The 21930-nt window shown below is 40.1% G+C and overlaps 1 protein-coding gene across 1 annotated transcript in view; it reads right to left on the reverse strand.

Annotated features, from left to right (window-relative positions):
* DTNBP1 (dystrobrevin binding protein 1) overlaps window positions 1–17583 on the reverse strand; it is a 202832-nt gene extending 185249 nt beyond the window's left edge. The window contains exon 1 of the mRNA XM_059399492.1: window positions 17565–17583. The gene's annotated coding sequence lies outside the window, so the exon portion shown is untranslated. The remainder of the gene's footprint in view (window positions 1–17564) is intronic.
* Window positions 17584–21930: the final 4347 nt, after the last annotated feature.

Consider the following 21930-nt stretch of genomic DNA (forward strand, 5'->3'; position numbering starts at 1 on the left):
GGAGGGATATCTCACTTTTATTTTTTTTTTTTATAAAGGTTAAGCAATAAATTTCACCAGATCTTTAACATTTGCTTTTTTACCCCCTTAATTGCTCATTTAATAGATTATATTAACAATATTCCTGACATTCATTTGCACTTTATGCAAGTTCTGCCTTATTACTTTCATTTATTTTTTAATTAGCTCTGCTCTTTTATAATGGATTATTCCTTTAACATGTTGCTGGATTTTGTTATAGTTTATTCAGAACTTATAAATTTCTATACATGTCTGAGATTGATCTGAAATTTTATTCTGGAATTGGTATTAAAGTTATGCTATCTTTATAAAATAAATTGGAGGGGCTTTCATCTTTTTCAAATGACTGGAATATTTTAAATAACATTGGAATAATTTGTTCTTTAGAGGTTAGATAAGGCTCAGCTATGAAGCCATCTGGTTCTGGTATTTTGTCCATTAGTAGACTCTAATTACTTTCCAATATCTGTTATGGTAACTGGTTTATTCTTAAGTTTTCTAAATTAGCTAGAAAATTATTTACTTATTCTAGATTTTAAGGTGTTTGCCATAGAGTTGCATGTAGTATTCACTTATAATTTCTCTTTTATCTATAAGTTTTAGAAGTGTTTATCAATCCTTTCAAAGAACTAGCTTTTGAATTTACCTGGGTTTTTGTTTTCTATTTTCATAAATTTCTTTTCCCCTTTCATTCCTTCATTAATTCTGTCTAACTTCTTTCTTTTTTTTTTTTTAAGATTTTATTTATTTATTTGACAGATAGAGATTACAAGTAGGCAGAGAGGCAGGCAGAAAGAGAAGGAGAAGCAGGTTTCCTGCAGAGCAGAAAGCCCGTTGCAGGGCTCGATCCCAGGACCTGGGATCATGACCTGAGCTGAAGGCAGAGGTTTAACCTACTGAGCCACTCAGGCGCCCCTAGTTTCTTTCTTTCTTTTTTTTTTTTTTTTAAATGAAAATTTGTTTGAAATAGAGAGAGAGAGAGGGAGGGAAGGCGTGGGGACTGGGGGGACGAAGGGCAGAGGGAGACGGAGAAGACTCCCTGCTGTGCAAGGAGCCATATGCTAGGGCTGGATCCCAGGACACTGAGATCATGACCTGAGCCGAAGGCAGATGCTTAACCAACCTAGCCACCCAGGTGCCCCCTTTCAACTTTTTTTTTTAACTTATTTTGTTGTAACTTGGAATATTTCTTAAGATCCCAATATCCTATTAATTTAAAAAAATTTTCTTTTGTTAAATCAACCAAGGTTTGATTTTTTACAACCAGAACTATATTCTAGTTGTAGAGATAGAATTTCTAACCAGTACAGAAACAATAATCCATGAAAGAAGTTTCAGAATGGAAGTGAAAAAATTCTATTGGCCTAAGAGTGTGTCAAGGAGATGAAAGGTTTTTTGTTTGTTTGTTTGTTTTATTTTAGATTTATTTATCTGACACAGAGAGCAGAAGCAGGGGGAATGGCAGTAAGAGGAAGAGAGCGAAGCAGATTCCCCACCAAGCTGGGAATCCAACAGAGGGCTCAAACCCAGGACTCGGGGATTATGACTCAAGCTGAAGGCAGACACCCAAGCAACTGAGCCACTCAGGTGCCCTAAGGAGATGAAATTTAAGATGAAAGTACCCTTCTCATCCTTTGGGGCAATGTTTTGCTATTCCTTTCTGCTTTTCACTACTGTCCTCTGAAAAGAAAAATAAAATCAATAATTTAATGTTTAAAATTAAATTTCTCCCAGATAGGAGAATTTAAATGCTAAGAATAATATGTTGTCAGGTACAGCTGAACTTTGGAGGATCCCAAAGCATTGTAAAATCTAAGGTTTTTCACCCATCCCTTTGCCTTCCCAGCTTGGTGGGGAATCTGCTTTGCTCTCTTCCTCTTACTGCCATTCCCCCTGCTTCTGCTCTCTGTGTCGGATAAATAAATCTAAAATAAAACAAACAAACAAACAAACACAAAAAACCTTTCATCTCCTTGACACACTCTTAGGCCAATAGAATTTTTTCACTTCCATTCTGAAACTTCTTTCATGGATTATTGTTTCTGTACTGGTTAGAAATTCTATCTCTACAACTAGAATATAGTTCTGGTTGTAAAAAATCAAACCTTGGTTGACTTAACAAAAGAACATTTTTTTAAATTAATAGGATATTGGGATCCTAAGAAATATTCCAAGAACCAATTTTTGCTCTTTTGGGTATGATATTATCCCTGCTGAGAACACATCCTTTGGGTACAGAACACAAGAGAACCCTGACCCATAGTAGGTTATTTCAGATATTCAAAAAAGGTAGTAGTATGTAAGGTTCTAGAGCAAAATGAAGACTCATAAGCACTGACAATCTTGAGAAATCCTCTTATAGATCCAAAGAAGAAAAGCCACAGTCTGGTGTTTGCTGTTTGTGGAGGCCACTGAATGTGGATCTGAGGCAGTTTAACAGAAGTCATTTATCTAGGAGAAGGGACAGGAAGTAGCACTGCATGTCAGGAAGAAATGCAACTATGCTGATCTGGGGCATGTTTGCCTTTGGACCATCCCCTACTTTCCCTAGCTTTTATCTATATAGCAAGATCTGTATAGCCCAGTGGGCTATCCCAGTCTCTGGACTCTGGTAACATGACCTCCTTTCTCTGTTCCTCCAGCCAGTCTATGGTTAAGGGTTTCCTTCTCTAATCTCTCAGATGCCTCACTATTTCTATTGTCTTCTCAAGTTTTCCATAATCTGTGTGACCAATTCCCTGCATTAAATATCTTCTGTTTTTAGATAATCAGACCTTAATAGAGCAACTAATTGGAAAATCACCAATTTAAGCATGGATGCATAGTGAAGGCATTTATGAGACATGAGAGAGAAAAGTAACATAATTATAGAGGTCTATTTTAGACTGCTTAGCCAGAGGGAAAGAACAGACTATAGTTTATACTTGGAAACCACAAACAAGCACATCCACAATAATTTGTTTACATCTTGGTACCATATTGTAATGTGTATTGTCAGTTTAACACATTTATCTTAGTAGGGCATAAGGATAGGCACAGTGTCTTATTCAAAGCTTGTATACCCAGCACTAAGCACAATGCCTAGCATATATTTGGTGCTCAATAAATGTATATAGAATGAATGGAAGATAATGCAGAGACAAGGGTGTTAAATTATTTTTAAGTCAGTCTCTTTCTGTGAGTTCCTAAGATGGAATCCAACAGACTCCTGTTGGAGTCTATGGAGAGATTCCAGAAGGCACACAAAATAGGGCAAGGAAAAATGACATTTTTGTTTTCAGTAGCCTGTAAGGAAAAATTTGTCATTTCTGTCAGTTATGAGTATAGGAAACAATCCCTAGGAGTTTTTGGAGTACCTGTCACCAGTGGAAATCCGTGATACTTTTGTAACATATTACGGTTGTTGCAGCTCTCTCAAAATATTATCTATACCCAAATCATTGCAAAATTTTAAGTAATCAGATCACTTTTTCCTATGGCTGAGAGCTCTTAGAGGTGCAGCAGGGAGTGGGAGGTAGGGATATCTTGTGACATTGCCAGAGATAGGATGTTTCTATCTTGTCAACCATGTCACTGTGGCCTAGCTTGCTAATGATAAGGAACAATTTCTATTAAATCTTTCCTTACATGTTCATATGCTAGATACTTTACATAATCCTCACAATACTCTAAGATATAGGCATTATTACGCCTACACTCCTCTTTAAAAGGTGAGAAAATCAAAGCTCAGATGGTGATTATCCTAACCTATCTTGCAAGAGATGGAGCTAGAATTTTTAAATGTACCATATTGTTCTGATTACTACAGCTTTTTGTTATATCTTGAAATCTGGGATTGTGATATTTGCAGCTTTGTTCATCTTTCCTAAGATTGTTTTGTCTATTTGGGGTCTTTTGTGGTTCCATACAGATTTTAGGACTGTTTGTTGTAGTTCTATGAAATATGTTGGCATTTTGATAGAGATTCCATTAAATCTGTAGACTGCTTTTGGCAGTATAGACATTTTAACAATAATGTTCTTCTTCTTCTTTCTTAAAAACATTTATTTATTCAACACAGAGAGAAAGATATTAAGAGAGGGAACCTAAGCAGAGGGAGTGGGAAAAGGAGAAGCAGGTTTCCTGCAGAGCAGGGAGCTCGACGTGGGGCTCAGTCCCAGGTTCCTGAGATCATGACCTGAGCTGAAGGCAGACGCTTAATGACTGAGCCACCCAGGTGCCCTAATATTGGTTCTTCTAATCCATGAGCATGGAATATCTTTCCATTCATTTGTGTCATGTTCAAATTTTTTTTTAAGTTTTATTTATGAGAGAGAATGTGTACTCATGAAAGCACAAATGGTATTAAAGGGAAGAGAGAGAGGGAGAAACAGACTCTTCACTGAGCAGACAGCCCAACTTGGGTCTTGATCCCACAACCCTGGGAACATGATCTGAGCCAAAGGCAGATGCTCAACTGGCTGAGCCACTCGAGTGCCCCTCATCAATGTTTTATAGTCTCCAGAGAACAAGTCTTTCACCTCTTTGGTTACATTTATTCCTAGGTGTTTTATCATTTTTGGTGCAAGTATAAATGGCACTGTTAATTTCTCTGTTACTTCACTATTAGCGTATAGAAATACAATAGATTTCTGTATATTGATTTTGTACCCTGAGACTTTACTAAATTCATTTAAGAGTTCTAGTAGTTTTTTCTTTTTGTAGAGTCCTTAGGGTTTTCTATATATGGTATATTATCTGCAAATAGTCAAAAGTTTTATTTTTTCCTTACTAATCTGGACGCCTTTTCTTTTTTTTATCTGATTGCTGTGGTTAGGACTTTCAGTTGTATGTTGAACAACATACATGTGAGTGGATATCCTTGTCTTATTCCTGATCTTATAGGAAAAGCTGTCAGTTTTTCACCACTGAATATGGTATTACCTATGGGTTTTTCATATACGGCCTTTATTATGTTGAGGTATGTTTCCTCTAAACCTATATTGTTGAGTTTGTTTTTTTTTTTTTAAATCATGAATGGATGTTTTACTTTGTCAAATGCTTTTTCTGCATCTATTGAGATAATAATATAGGTTTTTAAAATAATTTTTAAAAAGATTTTATTTATTTGACAGAACAAGACAAATCACAAATAGGCAGAGAGGGAGGAGGAAGCAGGCTCCCTGAGGAGCAGAGAGCCCGATGTGTGGCTCAATCTCAGGCCCCTGAGATCATGACCTGAGCCGAAGGCAGAGGCTCAACCCACTGAACCACCCAGGCGCCCCAATAATATAGTTTTTAATCCTTTCTCTTGTTAATGTGATGTATCACATTAATTTGTGAATACTGAACCACCTCTGCATCCTCAGAATAAATCCCACTTGATTGTAGTGAATGCTTTTTTAATATATGGTCGTATTGATTTTGCTAATATTTTGTTGAGGGTTTTTGTATCCATGTTCATTAGAGATACTGCTCTGTAGTTCTCTTTTTCTGTCATGTCTTTATCTAGTTTTGGTATCAGGATAATGCTGGCCTCATAGAACTGGGAAACTATCCTACTGTTCTGTTTCTTGGAATCATTTGAGAATAGGTATTAATTCTTCTTTAAATGTTTCGTAGAATCCCCTGTGAAGCCATCTGGTCCTGGACTTCTGTTTGTTGGGAGTTTTTTGATTAAATTTCATTTCTGGTAATCAGTCTGTTCAAAACTCCTATTTCTTCCTCATTTAGCTTGGGGAGGTTTTGTTTCCATAAACTATGCATTTTTTCTAGGTTGTCCAAATTGTTGATATATACTTTTTCAAAATATCTCTTATAATCCTTTGTATTTCTGTGCTATCAGTTGTTATTTCACCTCTCATTTATGATTTACGTGAACTCCCCCTTTTTTTGATGAGTCTGGCAAAAGGCTTATTAATTTTGTTGATCTTTTCAAAGAACCAGCTCCTGCTTTCACTCATATGTTTAATTGTTTTTTGAGTTTCTATTTCACTTATTTCTGCTCTAATCTTTAGTATTTTCTTTATTCTACTGGTTTGTCATTTCACTTGCTGTTCTTGTTGTAGCCCTTTCAGGTGCAAGGTTAGGTTGAGATTTTTCTTGCTTATTGAAGTGGGCCTGTATTGCTATAAAACTGCATCCTAAAACAGCTTTTGCTGCATCCCAAAGATTCTGGAACATTGTGTTTTCATTTTCATTTGTCTTTATGTATTTTTTATTTCCTCTTTGATTTTGTAGCTGACTTTTTATTATTCAGTAGCATGTTATTTTACCTCCATGTATTTGTGTTTTCTCCAGATTTTTTCTTGTGGTTGATTTCTAGTTCATAGCACTGTGGTTGGGAAAAGATGCATGATATGATTTCAAACTTTCTGAATTTTTTGAGACTTGTTTTATGTTATCTATTCTGGAGAATGTTCCATGTGCACTTGAAAAGAATGCATATTCTGCTGTTTTCAGATGAAATGTTCTGAATATGTCTTTTAGATCCATTTAGTCCTACGTGACATTCAAATCCACTGGTTCCTTGTTGATTTCCTATTTGGATGATCCATTGCTATAAGTGGGGTGTTAAAGTCCCCTACTATAATTATATTACTATTGATTATTTCCTTTACGTTTGTTATTAGCTGCTTTATATACTTGGGTCTCCCATTTGGGTGCATAAATATTTACAATTCTTTTGGGATTGTTCCCTTTATGATTATGTAGTATCTTTGCCTCATTACAGTCTTTGTTTTAAAGTCTATTTTACCTAATATGAGCATTGATATCCAGTTTTTGTTTTGCTTCCATTTGCATGCTAAATGCTTTTCCATCCCTTCACTTTAAATATGTGCCGTTAGGTCTGAAGGGTCTCTTGCATGCAGTATATAAATGGGTGTTTCTTTTTTATCCATTCAGTCACCTTATGTTGTTGGATTGTTTAGTTTACTTACATTCAAAGTAATTATTGATAGGTATGTACTTATTGCCATTTTGTTTCTTGTTTTATAGGTGTTTTTGTAGTTCTTCTCTGTTCTCCTCTTGCTCTCTTCTCTCATGGTTTGCAGGCTTTCTTTAGTGATATGCTGGATTCCTTTTTTTTGTTTGTTTTGCAAATTTACTACCATTTTTATTTTTGGTTACCATTAGACTTATGTATAGCATTTCAGTGCATACAAGAGTCTATACTAACTTGATGGTCACTTAAGTTTGAACCCACTCTAAAAGCACTAAATTTTTATTCCCCACCCCTCCCCCAACCCCCCACCACATTTTAGTTATAGAGTGTAATACTTCATACTTTTTTTTTTCATTTCTATCAATATAAGTTTTATTTGCTCTTCCTGGGATTTTTTTTCTCTGAGATATTTTTTTTGAAGATTTTATCTTATTTATTTTTTATTTATTTTTAAATTTCTTTCCAGTGCTCCAGAATTGTTTATGCACCACACCCAGTGCTCCATGCAATACATGCCCTCCATAGCACCACCACCAGGCTCACCCAACCTCCCACCCTCCACCCCTCCAAAACCCTCAGTTTGTTTCTCAGAGTCCACAGTCTCTCATGGTTCATCTCCCCCTCCAATTTCCCCCAACTCACTTCTCCCCTCCATCTCCCCATGTCCTCCGTGTTATTCCTTATACTCCACAAATAAGCGAAACCACATGGTAATTGACACTCTCTGCTTGATTTATTTCACTCAGCATAATCTCTTCCAGTCCCATCCATGTTGATACAAAAGTTGGGTATTCATCCTTTCTGATGAAGGCATAATACTCCGTAGTATGTAAGGACCATATCTTCTTTATCCATTTATTCGTTGAAAGGCATCTTGGTTCTTTCCAGTTTGGTGACTGTGGCCAATCTTGCTATGAACATGGGGGTACAGATGGCCCTTCTTTTCACTACATCTGTATCTTTGGGATAAATACCCAGTAGTGCAATTGCAAGGTCATAGGATAGCTCTATTATTAATTTCTTAAGGAATCTCCACACTGTTTTCCAAAGTGGCTGCACCAACTTGCATTCCTACCAACAGTGTAAGAGGGTTCCCCTTTCTCTACATCCTCTCCAACACATGTTGTTTACTGTCTTTTTAATTTTGGCCATTCTAACTGGTGTAAGGTGGTATCTCAATGTGGTTTTGATTTGAATCTCCCTTATGGCTAGTGATGATGAACATTTTTTCATGTATCTGTTAGCCATTTGTATGTCTTCTTTGGAGAAGTGTCTGTTCATGTTTTCTGCCCGTTTTTTGACATTATTATCTGTTTTGTGTGTGTTGAGTTTGAAGAGTTCTTTATAGATCTTGGATATCAGCCATTTGTCCGTACTGTAATTTGCGAATATTTTCTCCCATTCCGTGGGTTGCCTCTTTGTTTTGTTGACTGTTTCCTCTGCTGTGCAGAAGCTTTTGATCTTGATGAAGTCCCAAAAGTTCATTTTTGCTTTTGTTTCTCTTGCCTTTGGAGATGTATCTTGAAAGAAGTTGCTTTATAAATTTTTCTTTTGTGAATCCCTTGACTGATTTTTATAGACATACTTTACTGCATTTGTGCTTCCTACTTTTCTTACTCCTGCTTATGGTCTTTCCTTCCCACTCAAAGAATCCCCTTTAACATTTCTTATAGGGCTGGCTTAGTGGTGATGAATTCCTTTAACTTTGGGAAATTCTTTATTTCTCCTTTTAGTCTGAACAACAGCCTTGCTGGACAGAGTATTCTTGGTTGTAGAGGGTTTTGTTGTTGTTGTTAGCACTTCGAATACATCACACCATTCCCTTTAGGCCTGCAAAGTTTCTGATGAAAAACCAACTGGTGGGCTTATGGGATTTCCTTCATATATAACTGTTTTCTCTTGCTGCTTTAAAAATCTCTTTATTACTGCTTTCTGCCATTTTAATTAATATGTGTCTTAGTGCAGACGTCCTGGGTTGATTATGTTGGCAGGGCTCTCTGCCCCCTGGATCTGGATTTCTGTTTCCTTTCCCAGATTCAGCAAGTTTTCAGGTGTTATTTCTTCAAATAAATTTTCTGCCCCCTTTCTCTCTCTTATCCTTCTGGGATCCCTATTATGCAAATTATGCAAATGTTGTTATACTTGATGGTATTGTTGAATTCCCTAAGTCTATTTTCATTTTTTTATTATCCTTTTTTCTCTTTTCCTATTCAACTTGATTGCTTTCCATTACTGTCTTCTAGGTCATTGATCTGTTCTGCTTCCTCTAGTCTACTATCTAGTCCCTTTAGTACATTTTTAATTCTAGTTATTGAGTTCTTCATCTATGATTGTTCTTTTTTTGATTTTCTATCTCTTTTTCAAGGGCCTCAATGAGATGCTCCATTCTTTTCTCAAGTCCAGTGAGTATTTTTCTGATCATTATTTTAAATTATGTATCAAAAGTCTGCCTAACTCTTAAGTCTTTTACATCCATATTACTTGACAAGAAGTTGCAAGATTTACCAGTATAGGAAATTTAGCTAGGACAAGATAAAAATCTGAAAATATTTGTGATTCTGAACTAATGGACAAAGTTCATCCTCAAAGTTAATCATCTTTACTGAAATGAGAGGGGGATCCCTCCTTTTTGAAGCTTTCTAAGCTTTTAGTGTTATTCATGTTTCTTCTTGGCTAGTAAATTTGGCCAGAACAATATATAGGTTCTGGTTGACATTAAGGCTTCTATTCCTTTCTGCCTCCAAGATGACCTAAGGAACAAGGTAGTTTGGTTGCAAGGTGCTGTGACAGAGGATGAAGCTCTACTGTTGACTCCTGGACTCTCCTTTCCCTGTCCTGCAAGTCTAGTATTCAGCTGTCATTGTAGGAAGGACAGAGAAAGATGAATTGGAGAGAACTCCAATCCACTCTATCCATCTCTGTGCCTAAACTTTTGTTATCTCCACAAAATCACTAAATTTTAAAGCTACGATGAATTGTACAGATGACCCTGTTAAAGCTCCTCCTTTTACCTCTGAGGAAACAGAGACCCAGCAAAGCTTCCAACAATCACATGGATGACTACCAGAGAACTCAGGATCCATCATGGTTCCCATTCTACTGCTATTTGATCCCATCTGTTTTGTCATGTGTCATTAAAGGGCACTCAATATTTCTAGGTACTATTCAAGAGGCTAGAGCTGAATTAGCTCCATCTCTGCCCCCCGAGGAGCTTATGATCCAGTGAAAACAATAGACCCATTTATTGAACAACTTCTGGTGCTTCAGAAATAATGCATTAGGAATTTCCTCTGGGAGGAAGCATCTGCAGTTTGAGAGAGAAGCTGACTGCAATGCAGACCTCTTGGCAGTCACAGCCCACTGGGAGAGCTGAAGTTAGACTGGCCCTTCACAATCATCCCAGCTGGGGTTGAGATGGCCTGGTCTTTATATTCCCACTTCATCCAATGAGGTGTGTGGGTAGGGGAGTGACCTTACTCAAGGGGGTTGTCCACAGCCAAGGAATCCCTGACTGCCTTCAGGGGCGGGGGTCTGGGCAGCATCCCACTGCCTATGCACTGCATGCAATGAAGGGGAGCTCTTTCTTGGCTGGCTTTTCTGCCTTTCCAGACACAGAGAATATTAACAAGTTCTTTCCAATTCTTTTCTTGATAGTTCCTTGGGAAGACAGAGACTTCTAAGGAAGGTATACAATGGTTTTCAAGGGCGAGAGAATTAGCTATGTTCTCAGTTGAAGAGCAATTTCCAGTTCTAAGCAAATTAATCAGGGAGAAGGCCAGAATGCAGGCAGGCTTCACATAGCCCTGTCAAAAGAACTTGAGCAAAGGTTGAAGTTGACTGATAGGGGAAAATGTCTAAAAGGCACAAGCCCTGAGGGATTTGAAGTCCATCAAGTTCCACAGACATGACCTCATCCCAACATCCTTAAGATTGTGAGAGCCAACGAGGGCACATGTTGTACACTGTAGCTTAGGAATTTGGGGTTCAGCTTCAAATACAGAAACTAAGTAACTAAATGGGGGAAAGAAAAGGGCAGCATCTTCTTGCAAAGGAAAAGTTTTTAAACATAGAGAAGGGAGGCACTAGGTTGTCTAACTTCTCCCTTAGGAAGGAAACAGAAAATTTTAGTCTCTGGAGATATTCCTGATGAAATGTACCCACTATCTTTGGTTTAAACCAAGTGAGGAGGCCAAGAATTGTCCAAATAATTACAGTCTTCCATGGAACTCATTTCCTTATACTGACATAAAGAAGGGAACAGAATTCTCTTCGGGGTATAATAGTCAAGGAGAGAGTGAGTGTTGTGATTCTCCAGAGAGTCTACTTAAATAACACTTGAGTGAGGCCACAGAGCTATTAGAGAGAGGATAGAGGTCTCCCTTCTGGTAAAACACATGTAGTCATTAAACTTACTTTGCCAAGTATTTATCTGAATCTCCATTTGAGGCCTGAGGGATCAATAATTTACCAGAGGAAAGAAAAAAGGATTAACTAAAGAATTAAACTAAACTTAGACCACCTCATAAAATAAAATACCACAAAAGAGCTTGTGTAAGAACTGCTGGGGTCTTTTCTAGAACTGGTTAATTTTGTCTTTTGATGATCACTTGTGGCTGACAAAGCTACCTATTATATTAGCTTGGTATTTCTACCTCATAGAGGAAATTCAAAGAGGGTCGAAGAGAAAAACAATAAGCGTAAGCCCTGCCAACTAAATAAAATGGCACCTGTCAAAACATAAATCTAGATGAATTGACAGAAGAACATCTGATATGCAGCGCCTGTCAGTGAACATCGAAATAACAGTGCTTTTCTCAGCAACTTCTGTGCTTAGGCTTATACTTAAAATACACATGTCTAGAAACTCAGAAGAGACGAGGATTGAGTTAGCAAAGCCACTGATGTTTCTCACATTTGAGCTCTGGTTCATGACACACTAGTAGTGCACTTGTTACAAATGCTGCCTTCATGCCATCCCAAACACATAGGACAAAAAAGAGAGGCATACCTCCTGCTTTTGTAGGCCGTCTGGAATTACGGGTTTGCATCAAAAGCAAAGAAAGGTCATGCCACTGATCTCGTTCAGAAGCACAAGAATCTCAAAGCCTTTGAGAATGGAAAGTATGTGACAGTGTGCGAGAGGGCTGCTGTACAGAACATTATCAAAGATGTCATTGTAATGTTTCTATTCCCAAATCCACATGAGCTCCTCTGAGAAAAAGAACATAATCCAGCTAGACATCCAGAAAAGTTAGTAGTACTGGTGCCATGCTAGGCTTGTAGACTTCACTTAGCCAAACAGAGGGAAAGACGCTCAAGTACAGAGGACCAGCCCAGTGCTGGAATGACATTCACCTTACGCTAGGTATGGGACAAATGGGATCAACTGAAGGAAGATTTGGGGAGTAAACACACCTTCCCTCTCAAGAGAAGGATGTGGGGAGTGCGGTGAATCCTGGAAATCTCACTGACTGAGGTTTTCAGATTTCTGGGATATGAGGGTTAGAGGCATGTGCAGGTTTGGGAAAACATCACATCATCTTTTACCTTCTGCTCCCACTCTCAACATAAAGCCCTTTTATTTATTTATTTATTTATTTTTTAAAGATTTATTTATTTGGCAGACACACACATACACAGAGAACACAGCAGGGGGAGCAGCAGAGGGAGAAGCAGGCTTCCTGCTGAGCAGGGAGCCCCGTGTGGGCTTCCATCTGAGGACCCTGGGATCATGACTGGAGCTGAAAGCAGCCGCTTAACGACTGAGCCACTCAGGCGCCCTAAAGCCCTTTTTAAATGAAGCATCAGGAGATGGTTTTTTATCTCAGTTCTCTATCCTCCATAATGAACCTTCTGCCTATTTTCCTTTGAGAAACTCATTAAGTTCATCACATTGCAATGTTCGAGAGATCTTTCTGCTCCTATCTTTGTATTTCTTTCTTTCATTTTTATTCTCTTACATTCACGTTGGTTCCCTTAGACTCGTCCGAACAGTTCCCCCTCCCTCAGGTTCGATGCCCGCTAAAACTACTGCAGAGCCACTTGAACGATCACTGAGAGAATAAAGGTGGCCAAGTCTGTAGCTCGCCCTCACACACAGATGCACACTGGTTCCCTGCCGCATCCAAACAGCAGTTTCTCTCTGTTGGGACTGCCGTATTGTCAACACTCTACATCCTTTCAACTGTGCGAATCTGGCAAAAACTCCCTCCCACGTTTCCAGGGGGGGCTCCCGGACTCTTCTGTGGCGGTGTTACTTCTAGCTTCTCTGCTGCATGCACTCCCAAACATGCCAGCTTCTTCCTCCACAGAATAAACACATGGGCAGTTAAAGGTCTAGGAAGGGCTTTACAAGCCAGGGGAAATTGCCTTCAAGACTAATCAGTTTTTAGGGAGCCATTTTTGGGAAAGTTAACACTGCCACAATTTGCTGCTAAGTAAGAACCTGCCGGGGACAGAAACAGGCTGGCTGGCTGGCTGGCCTCTGTGTTTCTTTAGAGCCAGGCTTTTCTTTCTAACACTTGGGTCGTAAGGAAATTCTGGGATGCCTAGTAACACTGAGCCCAGCAGAACAGAATGTCCACAAGCAGAAGCAGGGAGTTGCTGCCTTTGACAGGGACGCTACCTTCTTGTTCCAGCTGTCTGCACCCACTGAATGTTTTTTGTTTTTTTTAAAGCACACCATAAAGACTTAAAAAATAATATTTATTTATTTATGAGAGAGAGCAAGCGAAAGCGAGAGAGCAAGCAGCGGGAGAGAGGCAGAAAGAAAGGGAGAGAGAATCTCTAACAGACACTGAGCGCAGGGCCACACACAGGGCTTGATCCCACGACCCCAAGATCATAACCTGAGCTGAAATCAAGAATCAGACATTCCCCTGACTGAGCCACCCAGGAGCCCCCCTAAAGACTTCTCTATCTACAAATACAAGTTGCAGATAACTGCTCTTAAATATCAACTATTTTAGTTGTTAGTCCTTAGAAAAGCAGATAGAGCTGAGCTACTCTGGTTGAAATGGGCGGAAGAGTTGGCCTCCCCCGACCTCCACAGAACCCTCACAAAAGCTCTGTGGAACTCTTCAGTGGAAACAGCCTGAAAACCCTTGATCTTGTTCAGAATCTCGACCCAGTTTTCAAGCCATGGCTCTGGCTCATGGAGGTGTTTTTCTTTCGCTTCTCTGTGCTTTAAACATTGTTGTACTCATTTCCAACACTTATAATCAACAGATTTTTTTTTGTAGAATCAATACATTAAAAAAAGATTTTATTCATTTATTTGAAAGAGAGATGGAGAGAGCGAGCAAGCATGAGTAGGGGGAGGGACAGAAGGAGAGGGAGAAGTAGACTCCCCACCGGGCAGGGAGCCCAACATGGAACTTGATCCCAGGACCCTGGGATCATGACCTGAGCCAAAGGCAGACACTTAACCAACTGAGTCACCCTGGCACCCCTAGAATCAACAGATTTTTGTACGAAGTCAGGAATATCAAACTCTTCTTAAAAACTAAGAAGATGAGGACAGACAATGCCTGCACTCCCTCATGGCCACAGTGAACTGAGGTCATTGCTACTCACTCCTGCCTTTCACCAGGTCTGGACATTCATTTAGGTCACCTGCCTGCCCCCATGGGGCTTGAGACCTCTGGGAGCACTGATCTAACCTATCTCATTTTACAGTTGAGGCAACAATAATGCCCTGCGTCATGGCGATGGCAGCATGAGAACCTGGAATTCCTGAGTGTGGGTTCAGCACTGATTTGTCTAGCACACACTGGCATTTCTCAAATGGGGGTCCTAAGGAAGGTCCTAAGAGTCTGAAGATCTTAGAATCCATGAGAATTCTTTTCCTTAAGAATATGTCTAGGGCGCCTGGGTGGCTCAGTGTTTAAGACTCTGCCTTCGGCTCAGGTCATGATCTCAGGGTCCTGGGATCGAGCCCCACATTGGGCTCCCTGCTCAGCGGGGAGCCTGCTTCCCCCTCTCTCTCTGCCTGCCTTCTGCCTACTTGTGATCTCTATCAAATAAATAAATAAAAATCTTTAAAAAAAAAGAATATCTATATTGGATAGACATTTAAGAAATCCCACGCTACACCAAACTACCATTGGCATGTCTGAGATTTCATAGTCATAGATGTCTTCAGTTATTCCTGTTTTGTTGTCAGTCTTAGAAAAGCAGGACTAATACAGCACACCTCTCTAGTACGCTGAATATGTTTCCTAAAATGTAACATGTAGACATAGATAAGAGCTAGTAAGCAGTGAGTGGTTCTGATTCCTCCAAGTTAGCCTCACCGTAGGGCCTACAGTTACAGAAGCACAGAAGGAAAAGGTCACAGGAGAGAGCCCAAGATGAGGGCACCAGTGAAGCCAGGGAAAGAGTATCTTTCTCCTTGATTTTAAATGTTGATTTTAATCCATTAATTATACCAGAAGTAGCTCAGCAGGGTGGTAAGTAGGCGTGGCTGCCAGATGACTTGGGTTCAAATCCCAACGCCACCATTTACTACTGGTATGATGCTCTGGCAAGATACTTAAGCTCTCTGTGCCTCAGTATGATCATCTGTGAGACGGGAATGATAGTATTTACTATTTGAGGTTACTGTGAGAATTCAACAGATAAGCACCTAAACTCAATGCCTAGCACATGGCGGATACTGAGAAAGGTTTGCTCTTATCGGCACAGCAGGTTTATAGTTTATAAACCACTCCTCTATTTCTTTGCATTTCTCCCATGTAACAAAGCTGTGAGGTAGGCCAAAAGAACCGTATCCATTTTGACAGACAGGAAGTCTGAGGAGGTTAACTGAATAGCTCCTCTGTGATCATGTAGGGAGTAAAGGAGAAAGCCAGTGCTAGAGTTCAGGTTTTCTGCCTCAGGATCCTACACCCCCACTTTGCACATGCCTCACAGTGCAAATAGAGTATGTCTTCCTCGTAAGGGACAAGAAGTTAATTATCTCTTTAGCGTCTTCCAGCACAGTAGATAACATCAAAGGAAGGACCGGGGAAGATCGACGGCCGAAGTCATCATGTGCATTTTCCAGACCACCAGTGTTAGACATCCCAACGCTAAGACCCCTGGCTCCAAGGAATAAGTGACTTATCACAGATACCTAGACCCTTGTCTTTGTTCACCTGGCTCCTGGATGCCTGAGAGGACATGCAGGCCAGACCACAATCTTCAGTCAAAAACCCAAGGCCCCATGGGACACCTGGTGGCTCCGTCAGTTAAGTGTCTGCCTTCAGCTCAAGTCATGATCCCAAGGTTCTGGGACTGAGTCCCACGTCGGGCTCCCTGCTCAGCAAAGAGTCTGCTTCTCCCTCTCCCTCTGCTTTTCCCCCTGCTCGTGCTCTCTCTCAAATAAATAAATAAAATCTTAGGGAAAAACAAAACAGAACAAAACCCAAAACCGCAAGCAAAGATGGAATGGTCTCTCCTTTCCTTTCTGTCTCCCAGACAGTATATATCTGCACTCTCTACACCTTCCATAAGCCTTGCTCTCATTTCCAACTGGCTTGTGTTTGACTTCTACCCTGCAGGTAGCCAAGGACCCTCTTAGCTGGTCCTGCAGGACCCCCTCTGGGTCCTCACACCTGGTCCACCTGCACCATCAACACATGTCAACACACACGGTGGGAGCAAATCACTTACAAGTTAGGGCTTCCAAGGGAACTAGCAGAAGCAGGTGGAAAAAGGATTTATAAAGAAAAACGACAAACAGGAGCACACAAACAGGAAAATCCCTGTTTGAAGTTAAAAACGCTCTGGAGAGCTTGGTGCTCCGATGATGGGCAGTTCCCGGGGGTAGCAGCAGTTTCCATGTGGGATTCATGGGCCCTTCCGGGGCACTCTGGTGGATTTCTGAGCTTGACCAGCTCATCCAGGGGGGAGGAAGTGCAGCATTTGGGCTGGGCAGGGGACCGGAGTGGGAGGGGAAGAGATCCCTGCCACCAAGCTAAAGACTCGGCACATTGCTGGTGACAGAGTTTAAATAAGGCAGCAGCCAACATTTCCCAGGCAAAGCAGACTTGCCAGATTACGGGATTTCCGCTGGTGAAAGCCTCAGGATGCTTCTTATGGTATTTCCTAAATTACTGCTTTGGATTCTAGAGATTTTATGTTGGAACTAGGCATGCAGCAAGCTCATTGGAAATAGATCTTGAGTTATCTGTTTAGGACTATAGCTTGGGCCTAGAGGCAGTAATCGGAAATTGGCACTGGCCTGGACAGGCATATTTTCAGTTTTATTAACACCTGAACAGGCTCACAGTTTTATTTCTTTTAAGAAGTGGGGGGAAAAGGCCAGTCTCTTTTTGTTCTTCGTACTGAAGGCATTTGCTTCTCCCTTTGCATTTCCAGGCCTCCCCCCATGCTTAACTGTCCACTTGTTCCCCCCATGCACCCCATTTTACCCTTCTGTACCCCTCCCCACATACTAGGTCTGGCTGAGGTGGGCCAGGGCCAGGTAACAGCTGTAGTAAACAGTTTTTCTGAAATAGCTCCTGAAATAGCTTAATGGGTTTCCTTTCCCTGCAGCTACTTTCTATCCTCCGAGAAATTGTTCCTCTAGCACAACACGGTGGAGAATGCTGGAGAGGTAATTTTTTAATCTTACCTTGAAGACGTCCTGCCATCCCTCCTCCCAGGTGCAGGACACTAAACTCCACTCTCCATCTTTATGTTCTTTTCCTGTAGGATTGCCAGATAAAACATAGTAAGTGCAGTTATTTGAATGTCAAAGAGACAAAAATAATTTTTAAACATAAGTATGTCCCAAATATTGCACAGGACATGGTAATATGAAAAAAAACAAAAACAAAAACAATACTGCTTGCTGCATATCTGAAATCCAAATTTAACTACATAACCTGCATTCATTTTTGCTAAATTTAACAACCTTATTTCCGTGGGAAAGTGCCTACTGAAGGGAAGAAAGAATAATACTGGCAAGTTAAGTTTTTTTTAATTGAATAATATAATATATAAGTAGCAATATAATAATAATTGAAAGATATAATACATTAAAGAGAATTTTTTAAGGAAAGAAAAATCAGTACATTAAACTGACCATTTCAAACACACATACGCACACACAGTTTTCATCTCTGCATCTTCAAGTTTCTGTCCCTGCAATTTTTCTTGTTATGTAAAAAAGCAGGAAACAGGAATAAGTTCTGTTGTTTAGTTACTAGCTTTGTACTCATGTTAATCTCCTGGCTTTTGGACAGTGTGCTTGTCAACATTAGAGGAAGCTGGGTCAAAAGTATTATGTGAACTTCCCATGCCATTTTTTGAAAGACTTTTAAGTCTCAAATTATTTCAAAATAGAAAGTTAAAACAACAATAACAACAACAACACCAAGTCCCATTGTAAGAGGCCATTTCACGGTTGTTACCTGTTCACTGCTGCTTCCCACCACAACGCTCTGTGAGACAATGACCCTTGATCTTGGTAGCCTGAGGAACCTAGAGAATAATAAGCACATTAGAGTGCTCAGAAAATGTGTCTGTTTTTGTTTTTTTAAGATTTATTTATTTATTTTAGAGAGGGGGCAGGTAGGGCAGAGGGAGAGGGAGAGAGAGAATCTCAAGCAGACTCCCCACTAAGTGTGGAGGCCGATGTGCAGCTCAATCTCACAACTCTGAGATGTCAAGTCAGATGTTTCACCCACTGAGTCACCCAGGCAGCCCCAAAATGTTTCTGGTTTTGTGTTTGTTGTACTTGTTTATTCCTTAAGTGACAATGTACTGTTCTAAGTTAACATTAGTTGGTTGATGAATGCTGCTTTGGCGATGAGATGGTAGGACCACCCCCACCTTTTTTTAAGCTGTCCCAGGTGGGACACAAGAATACTGAGAGCTCTGATTTTATTTTCCTAATCAGATCCAACTCCATTATTAGTTTTACACCTGGAAGCAATGCCGGTTAGCATTTATTAATGCCCACTCAGAATCATGTTCAAAAACAGGAAATGTGCATCTGCTCCTGTCAGTGCATTTTTCGGCAAATGCACTTACAGAGTTTGGAGTTGTTTGCTAAATGTCAGGCCTTCCTAGCACAGCATGGAGGTAACCATCACACAGAAAGTACTTAATGTACCTTTCTTCGTTTCCTTGAAGTTCCTTTTGGGCCACAGAGCCTTCTTCACCATTAACAACACATATTAGGGCTTGACACTAAAAACGCTTGGTATAACCATAAAAGCTACAAACTATATGTTCAGCCCAAATGGTACTGTTTCTGTTTTATTTTTTAAAACAGTAAGATAATATAAAGTGTCTAAGTGGCAACACATAGAAACATATTCATTGTTATAAACAGATCAACAGGAAATATGCTGATGGCAGTAAGCATCAATATATCTTTTGCAGCTAGTTTTGTCTTTTATAGGAAGCTTTTAAAGAGATGGTTTGCACAATTCAGGTCTCCTAGAAGTTGTTAGAACATATTTGAACATATTTGGGATGATGACTTCTTTTTTGATCAGTCTACTCTGTTGTAAATATGAGGTGTTCAATGAAAATTTATTATTGATCATGATAATTAAGATGACAAAGGTATCTCCTACTGATACATTCATTTTTAAAAGATTAACTTTCTGTATTTTAACCTCCTTAACTTCCGCAGTCTTATTTAAAGCTATAAAATCATAGCCATAGTAGTAACCGCAAAGATTTATTGAGTACTTAATATATGTCAGACATTATTCTAAGTCGTTTACATGCATTAACTTATTTAATTCTCCCCAACGCCCTATTATAATGATAATAGCTACTGGTTCTATAGCATTTACTATGTGTCAGCCACTGTTTAAGCACTTTGTATTAATTCACTTAAGTCTCACGGCAGATCTGTGACAAAGGTACAACTGTTAATCCCTTTATGGGGAGGAGAAGAAGAGCAGGCTTTAGAGATGTTAGTAACTAGCTCAAAACTACACAGCTCAGTACCGGGCCAAGTCAAGGTACCAGGAAATAGCAAATGTCATTCCATCACTTCTCTTAATTCTTGGCTGTCACGGGTCCTCCCTGATTTTATGGTCACCCAACAAAAGGACACTCTATATTGCATTAAAAGCTCTAATAACAGATATACCAACCATTAACAGAGACTTCAAATCACATCACAGAATTGCTAAAATGGTCATATCCTGAATGGGCTTGATCTGCTGCTTTTGTCACTGTCTGCATTTTGTTGGTCTCAAATTTATTTGTCTCTGGATGTGTGTGTGTGGGAGGGGGAGAGATAGGAAGAGAGAGAAGGGGATGAAGGGAAGGAGGAATGAATTATATGACTCTGTTGTAGCCAAAACAGGAGTCAGCCAACACACCAAGAATGGCAGAAAAAATCTGGCTCTTTGATGACACTGTTGAGCAGCAGAACTAAGCAGTCCTGGGACCACCACACGTCTCTTACATTAGCAATACTCTTACTGTGCAGAACAATCTTCACCTTGGGTTTCTACACACAAAACTGAAAATACCTTAAAAGACACATGTATCTACATCAACTACATGCATATTTCCTCTTATAGCTCTGTTTCTACTTCAACTTTCTTGTCTTGGTGTACTCTCCAGAGATCTACAGACCACACACACACACACACACCTCTCCAGGAGGTACTGCTGTCAATCAGTGCACTACCAATCTCCAACTCTCAGGGGCTTAACACATCATTTATTTCTTGCTCATGCCTCTTGCCTGTGTCTGTTACGCAGTGGCCCCTTGTCATACCCTCTGAGACCAAAGCTGATGGAGAACAGGAACTAAAAAATGGCAGGTCACTGTGGCCGGAGGGAAAGAGAAGTCCAGAGGATCTCATTCTGGCAACTGTATGCCCCGGCCCAGAAGTGACCCACATCATTTCTGCTTACAACCTACTGGCCAGAACTAGGCACATACCCCTATCCAACCTCAGGAGAGTCAGGAAATGCAATGAGACCATGTGGCCCGAAGGAGAAGTGGAACAGCATTAAAGTCCACCAATGCTTACAAGGTACTGGAGGGAATTCCTAAATACACTATTCACCTAGGGAGGGGAAATGGGGCATAGAATTTATGTGTGGGAAAGGGATTTTTTTTTTAAACTGTCTATCTTTTTAGCATTTGGATTTTCTTAAACTTTAAAAGACTGAAGGATAAGACATCGAGATAAGCACACAAAGCATAAATACACAGCTCAATGGATTATCATTAATGGTCACCCAGATGAAGAAACAACACACTGTCCGCATCCCCAAAGCCCACATTGTGATCCCTCTAACTTCTACTTCCATCCTTCCAACTAAAGGTATCCTAATTTTTTTTTTGTACCTCTAAATCCCTTTTCCCCATTTCCTACCCACTTCCCCAACCCGCCTCCCCTTCGGCAACCACCAGTGTGTTTTCTGTATGAGAGAGTCCGGTTTTTGTTTCTTTGTTTTTTAGATTCCACATATAAGTGAAATCATACGGTAACTGTCTTTCTCTGTCAGACTTATTTCACTTAGCATAAAAGTTATTTTGATTTTTAATACCATAGGTTAAAAACTTAAAAAAAAAAAAAAAAAAGGTAGTATTTACAGATTTATCAGGAGCCAAGCGAAGTAAAAGCTAACATCCCCTCTGGATTTCTCTAAATCTGGGGGTGGAGGCGGGAGTAGGACACAGCACACAGGTTATTTTGGATAACAGAACGTTACAGGAGGCAAAGAGTGGGTAGAGATGTAGGTGGATCCAAGAGAATTGGGGTCTGAGACTTGCAGGATGGAAGGTTCTACGGGTGGGGGGAGAGGATACCCGCCCCATGCGCCCCTCAGGGTGTCAGGACCTCTGAGGATGTGGCATATGGCTCCCTGGAACTTATCCATGGACTTCTTGGGTTTGAAGCCTCGGGACGTAGGCTAACGCTGACTGGAATGTTGAGAGGCTTCTTAGCGGCAGTTATGTCCCCTAGCGGAAGAGGATCAAGCTCAACAGTGGCACCGGGAAACAAGAGGAA

The sequence above is a fragment of the Mustela nigripes genome, chromosome 5 (genome assembly GCF_022355385.1).
Source record: "Mustela nigripes isolate SB6536 chromosome 5, MUSNIG.SB6536, whole genome shotgun sequence".
In the NCBI taxonomy this organism is placed as follows: domain Eukaryota; kingdom Metazoa; phylum Chordata; class Mammalia; order Carnivora; family Mustelidae; genus Mustela; species Mustela nigripes.